Raw genomic sequence first — 10838 nt, 5'->3', positions numbered from 1 at the left:
TTCTCATTCAAAGAGTTTTCTTTATTTTCATGACTATGAAAATTGTAGAGTCACACTGAAGGCATCAAGGGCTATTTGACCAAGAAGGAGAGTGATGGGGTGCTGCCAGATGACCTGGCCTCCACAGTCACGGACCTGAACCCAATCGAGATGGTTTAGGGGTGAGCTGGACCGCAGAGTGAAGGCAAAGAGCCAACAAGTGCCAAGCATCTCTCGGGGAACTCCTTCAAGACTGTTGGAAGACCATTTCAGGTGACTACCTCTTGAAGCTCATCAAGAGAATGCCAAGAGTGTGCAAACAGTAATCAAAGCAAAAGGTGGCTACTTTGAAGAACCTACAATATGACATTTTCAGTTGTTTCACACTTTTGTTATGTATATAATTTAATATATAATTCCACATGTGTTAATTCATAGTTTTGATGCCTTCAGTGTGAATCTACAATTTTCATAGTCATGAAAATAAAGAAAACTCTTTAAATGAGAAGGTGTGTCCAAACTTTTGGTCTGTACTGTATATGGGTAAATACAAGGAAATTAGCAAAGAAGGCTGTGAAAAAAAAGTATTATTTGTTTGCCATAATACTGAGATGTTAAGATTTCTTTATTGGTAAAACCCTTAAAATAATATGATTTAAATTTACATACCTTAGATATTGTGAATATTTGAGAATTGTCTTCAGCCCAGACAGGGACACTGCACTTTTCTCCAAATTAAGATGAACCTGTTTGTTCCTGGAGTTGCTGATTACATAGGACACTGTACAGCATGTGTAAGGGTCAAGATGTTCCTCAGTGAAATCAAGACAATAGTCTATTCTTTCCAGAAAGAGCACGTACATTGTATTTGACCTGATAGTAGTAGTGCACATGTTTGATCTAAAATAATGAAAGTGATGAAACGGAACTCTTTGTACAAATAATTACACACACACACACACACACACACACACACACACACACACACACACACACACACACACACACATTATGTGTTCCTAATTAAGTGTTTGCAATACATGAACACAATTAGTATCATTGTACATACAGTAACATGGTCATTTTTTAAACATATGCATTAATGACTCCTAATATAAATAATACAAAATTACATATATATAAATATCGAAAAATGGCCCTGAATCCTGTATGTACTGTAGATGTTTTGTTTGAAGTGTTGTGATCATGAAGATAAAATCCTGCAGGTTATTTGGGTTTGTACTGTGCAGAGTGGGCTTTCAGTCCTAATGCTCTTAAACGTCGAGACACTGTATGAGACAGATCCCTACCCTGTTCAGCGCTGAACTGGTGAGCAATTCCAGCTGCAGTGTGGAAACGATTGCCCATTGAGATCCTCTGCAGTATCCTGTCCTCTCTTGTATTTGTCTTCTGTGGACGACCAGCCTTCTTGGCAGACTTGAATGAGTTTGTGATGTAAAGATTCAATATTCTTGAAATCACAGATTTGGAACGACCAACTTGTCTTGCTATGGCTGATAGGGTCATTCCTTTGGCCTTCATCTGGACAACCTGCTGTTCAGTCACTTTAGAACGGCCCACCATCTTGTAGAGTCAGTGAAACTGGAAGTTAGGCTGCCAGTTAAATAGGGGTTAACAGATAATCAAGGAAATTAGCACCAGGTGCCAGATCACACAAATAACTGGGAGGTATCTGAAAGTGTTCTCTAATTTTGATCAGTCTGTTTTCTGCAAAATAATGTTTTTTTTTAAATGCCTTAGTAATTTTGTGGAAAAGGTGTTCTGGTAGCATGGTATAGACAGGACAAAACTCCTTCAACTGTTGAGCAGTGAAGATGACATTATTTCAGAATTGTTCAATTGTTTATAAATTGTTCTCTGATTTTGATCCCCAGTGTACATATTTTCCTTCAATAAGTCTGGAAATGCAGCCATTACACTCTCTTTATGCCCTCGTTTTCAGTCCTAACTATAATGATGTTCATAACAAAACTGGCATGAAGAAACGTGTTCACGCTTTATTCACTTTCCTGTGATGTAGCTTCCTGTGTTTGACTTGTTTGCCGCAAGTTCCGTGTTTGTATTTTTGTTGGCATTTTCAAACTAAACTTTACTATTTATATACCTGTTTTTCCTCTTTAAATCAACCTGAATAGTATTTTGTCTTTCTGACTTGTGCCTGTAGCTCGTTAACTCGACTACCACTAGTGTTGACTACATTCATTGCCTCACATTTTTTCTTAAATCTGTTCGCGATTATAAGCACTATGTCGGTTGTGTGTCTGCCTTTGAGCACAGGTGAGGACTCCTTTGAGTTGTAAACGGTGGAGTTGGAGCTGGAGGCTTTGGAGAAACAGATTTGCGATCTACATGCAAAGCATGCCCAGCTGCGAGAGTGGAAAGAGGTGCTGGAAACATTACGGACGGATGCTCACTCGTCCCAGGTAAATTCTTGAAACTAATGCTCCCAGCACCTCAACTCCGCTTGTCTCTCTGCTCTGGCCCAGCTCACCTACTACGCGGCCCGCCCAGGTATCGTTCCCTCCGCACCGGGCACCACGGACCCTTAATAGACTTAATAATATCCCACGAGCAGACGTCACTGATATAGATATTTTACCTCAGAGTGATGACATCACAGACCATTACCTCATACTGTATCAGAGGTGGCAAAAGTACACACATCCTTTACTTAAGCAGAAGTACAGATACTCATGTTTTAAAATACTCAGGTAAAAGTTAAAGTACTGATAATTTTCACTTGAGTAAAAAAGTATAAAGAAGTTTTGGCTCTGACATGTACTTAAGTTAAAAGTAGTTGCTACTTCTACCTGTTTTAGTGTCACGTTGGTAACTGAACCTCACATCATATTAATATTAGGGCTGTCAATCAAATTAAATATTTAATCTCAACATAATCGCACATTTCGCACAGAGAGCGCCCCCTGTCTGTTTACTTTATTTTACAAAAGCACAGCTTTACTTCTTGTTGTTTTCTGCCTGCTGATTCTTAGCTTCATAAACTAGTCTACATCTGTGGTGAGTGAGAGGCAGGACATTATACACCAGTGGATTGAAAAAGGCGCACAATGACAGGAAATGGTTTGCTCGGTAAAAAAATAAAAAATATTGACATTTAACCAAATCAATGGATTAAAACAAAGTAACGAGCCGGTTTTGAAAATGTAAGAAGTAAAAATGACAGATATTTGTGTAAAAATGTAAAGAGTGAAAGTAAAATGTTGTCTGAAAAATATTCCAGATTCCATGGTGTAGCAGTCAATCAAAAACAGAAAATCAGTTTTTAGCCAACGACCCTGCTTCAGTGAAGAAAGACCTGAGAGACATGGTGCAGTCATAAAAACCTGGAGCCTAACACGCTCAAAACAGTGGAGATGATTGTGACATTTGAGTCAGTGAATTTTCTAAGTTTAATTTATATTTTTCCAGTTAGATTTCGAGAGATATGTTTCTATTTATGCACATTGGACATCAACCTTCTCAGCAGCAGGTTCCATAGTGTAGCGGTCATCACGTCTGCTTTACACGCAGAAGGTCCTGGGTTCGACCCCCAGTGGAGCCATGCCCTTGAGTCTCTGATTCTAATGTCGAAATGCTTTTCCTCCATTTCTGTTTCAACCACAATGCAGAAACATGCAAAACTGTTTATTTATTTCCAGGATTGAGTAACAATTTGTGAGTAATATATAAACATCACTCATGTTTGCAACCTGCATGGTTCCACTGGAAGGACCTTCTGTGTGTAAAGCAGATGTGACGACCACTACCCTATGGATCCACACAATCATCTGCACAGCATAAATGAGCAGAAATAATGATTCAGGCAATATGTTTTCCAGATTACAACTATACAGTTTTGGGAAACTTGTTCCCAATGTACCCTCAGCTTTCTGTTCTCGGTTGAGAGGAATACAAGTGCTTTTTAAATACTGTATGAGAGTGTGTGATCTGAGTCTGTGCAGCGGCTGCTGTTCTCACTCTATTTATTCCAGCTCTTTTTTAAAGTCGTGTTACATCCTCGATGACTTCAAACTTTACTCTTTACACTATTAATACAATTCTAAAATGAATTGTATTGATTTGTATGAATCGTCTTGTATGAATTGTATGAATGAAGAATATTAATACATTTTTATTCACTCTATGGTGCTCGGTGATCAGGGATAAAACACACAGCACACATTATGACGTCCACTGCAAAAATATCCGTCAAATAAAGAAATAAAAGCATGATTTAAGAAGAAACTCTACAGAGTAGAAACAAGTCAAGTGATTTGCCAGTGCAGTAAAATAATTACACTTGGTAAGATTTCTTGAAATAAGAAGTGATTAAAGCGATGCTGCAGCACTCGTGTGTCTGTTTTCTGAAGCAGCTTCTGCACCTGACGCACAGCACGAGGACTCGACTTCTTTGATGGACCCTTGTGAGGTCTGTTTCAGGATGTTACTGATCTTCTTATCGCCTCGGCATCATGGTGGAGTCTCCTGTCATCGGAGAGTCTTTACCATGAGGTGCAGTGTAGAACATCCAGTGGTCAGTATGAGAGAATTGAATAACAGAATAACATTGGATTTTTTTTTTTTCCATTTGATGAATTTTAACTTCATTCATTTTTTCATTCATGTATTTTTGCTCTTGTTGTGAAGTGAAGTTTGTGTCATTGCTGCTACACTGTGCATCTGAACGATCACGACTCAAATCTCACAATAAACTTTAGGGTTTTATCACATTTTCTACTTTCATTCATCTGATTGTCTCCCCAGTGTCCAACTGCTCCATGGCTTTGTGTTTTTATTATTGACCGAGTAAATTCCAAGTGATTCAGTGCTTATGCTCAGAGACTGACCTGATATACACACACACACACACACACACACACACACACACACATTTTTTTCAAACTACTGCTAATTGTTGGTTTACATTTACAATATTTATTATTATTATTATATGCACAAGAGTTTTGAACTTTGTTCCACATGGATCATGCAAGTAGTTAATAACGTGTTTGTTTGTGTATGTTTATATATATATATATATAATTATAATCACAAACTGCTTTTATAAAATGAACATGAAATAAGGCTGTAATACTGCACTGTATTTAACTAAACCAGATTTATTCTAGTTTTAAACATATTGATAGTCATTTTTATTTATTTTTGTTGTATTTTGATGTTTTCAATTTCATTTCAGTAAATTATGACTTAAGAAGATCAGTAACATCCTGACACTGAGTTACAGTACAGTGGTCAGGGTCTCGTAACTCAGACCCCATGTCCGAATAGACATAACAATTGTGGCTCAATACTCAAATTAGTTTTAGCTGTTCACTAATCATTTACCAATAAGTTACAAAAACTTAAAATAATACATAACAAACCAAATGAAGACATCTTCCAGTCACGAATGAGAAGGAGAAAATCAGCTTTATTGCAGTCACTTCAGACCCGTCCCATGGAGCTCTCGGGAGAGAATCATCCTGACAGCAATGACACCCGTCAGCTTTCACATGCAGTGAATTTGATATAAACAATCCTTATTTTTTATATTTCACACCTAGTAAAATGTACATATTGTGTCTAATATCTCCTCCCTCACAATTTACGTACATCATTGATTTTATGGGGCTTTGCATATCCCACCTTTTGCTCACGTGTTTTCTGGTGTGTTTCTACCTATTCTTAGTAAAATTCCACCCATATCCAGGAGGCCTCGTTCACCTCCATACGAATCTAATTTACATGTACAAAAAATATCTCTTGATGGAGACCTTGTGTTAAAAAACATCCCCTGATCGTGCACTTTTCTAAAAATCTCGTCTGGGTTTTTTTTCCTATGTCTGCAAATCATCCTTTGTTTTGTTTTGTGTAGACTTTGTATAAAACGTGTTTTTTACTAGTTTTACAATCCAGGGCTTTAGTTTTAACACACCAGCACTTTTCTCCAAATGCTTTTCCTAATTTTCATAGCTCTCGTCTTTTACTTAGTTTTACTTAAAATCTTCTTAAAATATATTTCTTATGCCATAATACTTCTTTATATAACATTTCCTGTCTTACTCTCATCCTGCCTGCATCTTAAGCTCATGCTCTCATGCTCACTTCCTGTGTGTTTTGGACAGTGTACCTCTTATACAAATTCTTGCAACTATTCTCCTACGTTCTTTATTATCTGACGATGTGTTGTGCCTATTAACCTATTACTCTTCTCATTTTTATATTTTTATATATTTTTATATGATTTTTTTCACCTACGTTTCTACTTGTGTTTTGAAAATATGTGCATATGCTGTTTGAGTATAGTTAAGGCAAGTTGCCTGCATGCTGTTTGCTTATTTTACTATTTTTATTTTACATTATATTTTCCTATCTTTTCCTTCCGGCCGACACACTTTGCCTGGTGTACGTGGTCACCACTTTTTACCGTCAATGGCATATATCTGTTTTCTGGAGTGACTATTGTTCCTCATATGCGTCTCTATTTTCCACCTCGAATATCTCTTTCAGTTCATACTCATGACACCTCTACATTTTTCCCCTTATTTTCCTAAAACTGCACAAACCTGAGAAATGAGAAACAAAGACACATTCTGACTTATAGACATCTCTACTGTGATGTCACACAAACACGCCCCGAGCTCCTCCTGTGACGTCACCCCCCCCCCCCCCCGTCTCTCGCTCTCTCTCAGATTACATTTTATTACGCACAAATAGAGCATTTCTCACACAGATAATGTGGTGATACAAATAAATATGATGTTCTTTATGTGTAAGTTTGTCTCTGATGAAAAAGCCGGTGGCGACTGCAGCAAGAACAAACTCCCCGAGACGGCATAAAGAAGAAACCTTTAGAGGAACCAGAGGGAACCCGTCCTCATCTGGGTTTCACTGAATGTCCATTTATTACAGCTAAATGATGTTGAGGTGAAGTGATGATCAGATACAAACTGTAGTCCTGAGTCAGTGTAGCAGACTGTTAACATAAACTACAGTCCAAATCCCAACCCTCAAAGCTCCTGTTCTTACTCTGTTTTGTTTCTGCGTGGACTATTTCAGCCTGGGGGTCGTAAGTTTTTGGACACTTTGTTTTTGGTGTTTTTTCCTACGAGGACATTGTATTTTACCTGATAGTAGTAGTGCACATGTTTGATCTAAAATAATGAAAGTGATGAGACGGAACTCTTTGTACAAATAATCACACACATACACACACACACACACACACACACACACACACACAGTGTATATGAATATATAGGTGCTCTAATAAAGTGTTTGTAATACATGAACACAATTAGTATCATTGTACACACAGTAACATGGTCATTTTTAAACATATGCACAGAGTCGTTAAAGACTCCTAATATAAATAATACAAAATTACCGTAACATATAAATATCGAAAATGGCCCTGAATCCTGTATGTACTGTAGATGTTTTGTTTGAAGTGTTGTGATCATGAAGATGAAATCCTGCAGGTTATTTGGGTTTGTACTGAGTGATAGTTGTTTCATAAACACCTTCTTATAAAATCCAACTCAAATGTTAAATAAAAATTCACTCTAAATTTGTAATCAGCGTCTCACCATCACATTCCACTACGGGAGCGCAGGAGGAGGAGATGCCCGACTGCATGGAATACAGGAGAACATCAAATCCCCTACCATTAGATAACTGCAGAACACAGTGTAAATAACGACATATTTTCCTTCAATAAATCTGGAAATGCAGCCATTACGCTCTCACACAGTCGTTACTCTCTTTATGTTCTCATTTTCAGTCCTAACTATAATGATGTTCATGACAAAACTGGCATGAAGAAACGTGTTCACATGTCACATTTTCATCTTCAAATTGTATCACTGGTGATGATGCCACTAATTCATGCTGATTTTGCCAAGGTGTTAATGATCAGTGTAATTACTGTAAACATATAAATGCTGTGGTGACCCCTGTGTAATGCTGCATGATGGCACTGCTGGAGGATTACACCAATGGAAGATTAAGGAGAGAAAGAGTCTCCAGGGACCATGATGATTTCTCGCCCATGATGATGACTGAATAATAAGCTGATTTAGATTCCTACAGCTGTGCTCCTGGATCTATGTGATCTATGCAGCTGCAGGACGTGATGACTGGCTTCTTGGTGACTTTAACAACATGTAGAAATTGTAAACATTGTCCTGATGTAGTCTATAATATGACAGGTGACAGAGCTTCACCCTCAGACGCTCCTCACCTCCAGAAATGCAGATGTGGAGCTCTGGATGTCTCAGGTGGAAGACTTTATACCACCCGGAAAAAGTGTGTAAGATTATCAGGGTGTGTGGTGTTTTGCACAATGTGGCACTGAGGACCAGTTTCCTCTCCTCCTGACCTCCCTCCCCCTCAGCATTATGACCCCGAGCCACAGCCCCCTGCCCCACAAGAGGGATATAAACTAAGTGGAAGAATCCATGAGGAGGTCATACGCCGTTTGTAAGGAAGACAAAAATAATGGTTGTTATTAGTGTTTATTGTGACTCTTTGTAGTAAAAGATTAAAATCAAGATTTAAAAAGATAAAAAAAGATTTGACAAGACAGAAATAAAAAATGATCAAAAGACGAGACGATCTACAAGATACAATAGCTTTACACTCAGCTTTATACTATTGACTATAAGTGTAAAACTATCATAAATAGCCATAAGAGAAACAGAAAGAGGAAAAGGCATGTTCAGACTCTCTGTTTCTCTTGTCGCCTTCTTTTTTCTATTTCTCCTTTTCTTTTGAATGTTTTCTTGTCTCAGCTGAGCAACAATTTCCTCCCATCGCTCTCGGACTCTCATATAATGATCTGTTTTATTCTCTGAAGTCTTCTTTTCTTCCTCACAGAGATTCTGGGTATCCTGGAGCCCCCTGTTGGTCTGAAGCTGTAAGTTGTTCCTCTCCTCTATGTCAAGTTTAGTTTTCTCTTTCATCCTCCTGTTTTTCTTTAAAATCCAACGTGGCTCAAACTGAGCAACACGTTCCTCCAGTCGCTCTTTCTCTCTGATCAAATGATCTCTCTCCTGCTCTGCACTATTTTTTATTTTCTCACAGTGATTCTGAGTATCCTGGAGCTCCATGGTGGTCTGTTCCAAAGTGAGCTTAAGCTGAGCAACATGTTCCTCCAGTCGTTTTTGTTCTCTCTTCCAGCTCTCTCTCACATCTTACAGTTTTCTCCAGTTCCTCATGGATTTTCAGGAAGACTGGAGCTCCATGGTGGTCTGATCCAAAGTGACCTCAAGCTGAGCAACATGTTTCTCCACTTTCGTTTGTTCTCTTGTCCAGCTCTCTCTCACATTCTACAGTTTTCTCCAGTTCCTCATGGATTTTCAGGGAAGACTGGAGCTCCATGGTGGTCTGTTCCAAAGTGACCTCAAGCTGAGCAACATGTTTCTCCACTTTCGTTTGTTCTCTTGTCCAGCTCTCTCTCTCACAGTCTACAGTTTTCTCCAGTTCCTCATTGATTTTCAAGGAAGACTGGAGCTCCATGGTGGTCTGCTCCAAAATAAACTCAAGCTGAGCAACACGTTCCTCCAGTTGTTTTTGTTCTCTCGCCCAGCTCTGGCTTCTCTCAGTTATGTCCTGTTCCTGCTGCTTTCGCTCAGAAGCCAAAGTAGCCTCCAGCTTTTGCACCGTCTGTAGCAGAATGGCTTTCTTCTTTCTCTTCTGTTATCTTCTCTATTATTAGAAGAGAAAATGCATCCAAGTCTTTCTCTACTTTCTCCATGTGCTCCAGCTTCTCCTTCATTTCAGCAATCTGCTTAGTTTTCTTCGATCTTCTGGTTTGAAAAATCTCTCTCAACCTTCTGAAGAGCTCCATGTTTATGCCTCTTTACTCACAAGCAAAACCTCGGAAATGAGAGAAACAGAGACGTTTCCAATTATAGACGTTGCCTTACTGTGACGTCACAGGCAGATGCCCGCCCTCCGTCTGTGACGTAACCCGGTCTCTTTAACCTGACACTATGCGCATGCGCACATTACAGAGGTAAAGAGCGGATAAAATATCATGTCTTCACAGCTTTTCTGTTGTTCCTGAGAGAAGAGTGATATTACAGTCATAAATAAGATAAAAACGGCTGTAAACTGTGTATAAAGCGAGTGAATCCGAGTTGAGAACCGAAGTTGACCGGAGTGACTCTATGAATGTTGCAGAATCATAAATGACCAGTAGGTGGCAGTGTGATGTGTATTAGAGCTCACTGTCACAGCAGGTAATTAGAAGTAGTGGAGCTCTAATGACGTCATTAATAGCGAGGACAAGACACACAGCAGTTTGGGATTCTTTTATTGACTTTATTGATTAATTGATTTGGAGTATGATTGTGTTTCTGATCAAAGTAAGTTCATGTGTATGGAGTAAAACAACCTGTACATTTCTCACTTCCAGACAGTATTATGAGATGTTCATCTGCTGGAAGTTCATGTTTAATGCTGCATGTTTTATAGGATTTATGAGCTGGAATAAATGTCCAAACATCTTAAATCAACACTGAGTGATTTTTTTGGTAGATATTAGATCTTTTTACATATTATTAATTTTTTAATATCTGTGATTTAAATACACATTTATAAATATAAAGGCTTTTAGTGTATATTAGAGATTAGAACATAAACCGACACAAATTAAATACAATAAAAAATGTATTAACTGAAATAAAACATCAAAATATAAAGTTTCAAAATAAAATCTATCAATACATTTAAAATTATAACAATATATAATAATAATAATAATAATAATAATAATAATAATAAGTTAAATACAGTGCAGTATTACAGCTTAAATATTTGAATTTATTTCAGAT

At 38.0% G+C, this 10838-nt stretch overlaps 1 non-coding gene across 1 annotated transcript; it reads left to right on the top strand.

Moving 5' to 3' along the window:
- Window positions 1-3489: 3489 nt before the first annotated feature.
- On the top strand, window positions 3490-3562 carry trnav-uac. Its single transcript has one exon. It is a non-coding gene; the product is annotated as a tRNA-Val (tRNA).
- Window positions 3563-10838: the final 7276 nt, after the last annotated feature.

This window comes from Silurus meridionalis, unplaced genomic scaffold (assembly GCF_014805685.1).
Source record: "Silurus meridionalis isolate SWU-2019-XX unplaced genomic scaffold, ASM1480568v1 Scaffold454, whole genome shotgun sequence".
Classification (NCBI taxonomy): domain Eukaryota; kingdom Metazoa; phylum Chordata; class Actinopteri; order Siluriformes; family Siluridae; genus Silurus; species Silurus meridionalis.
Note: the sequence above shows the minus strand (reverse complement) of the source record. Positions and strands in the feature narration are given on the sequence as shown.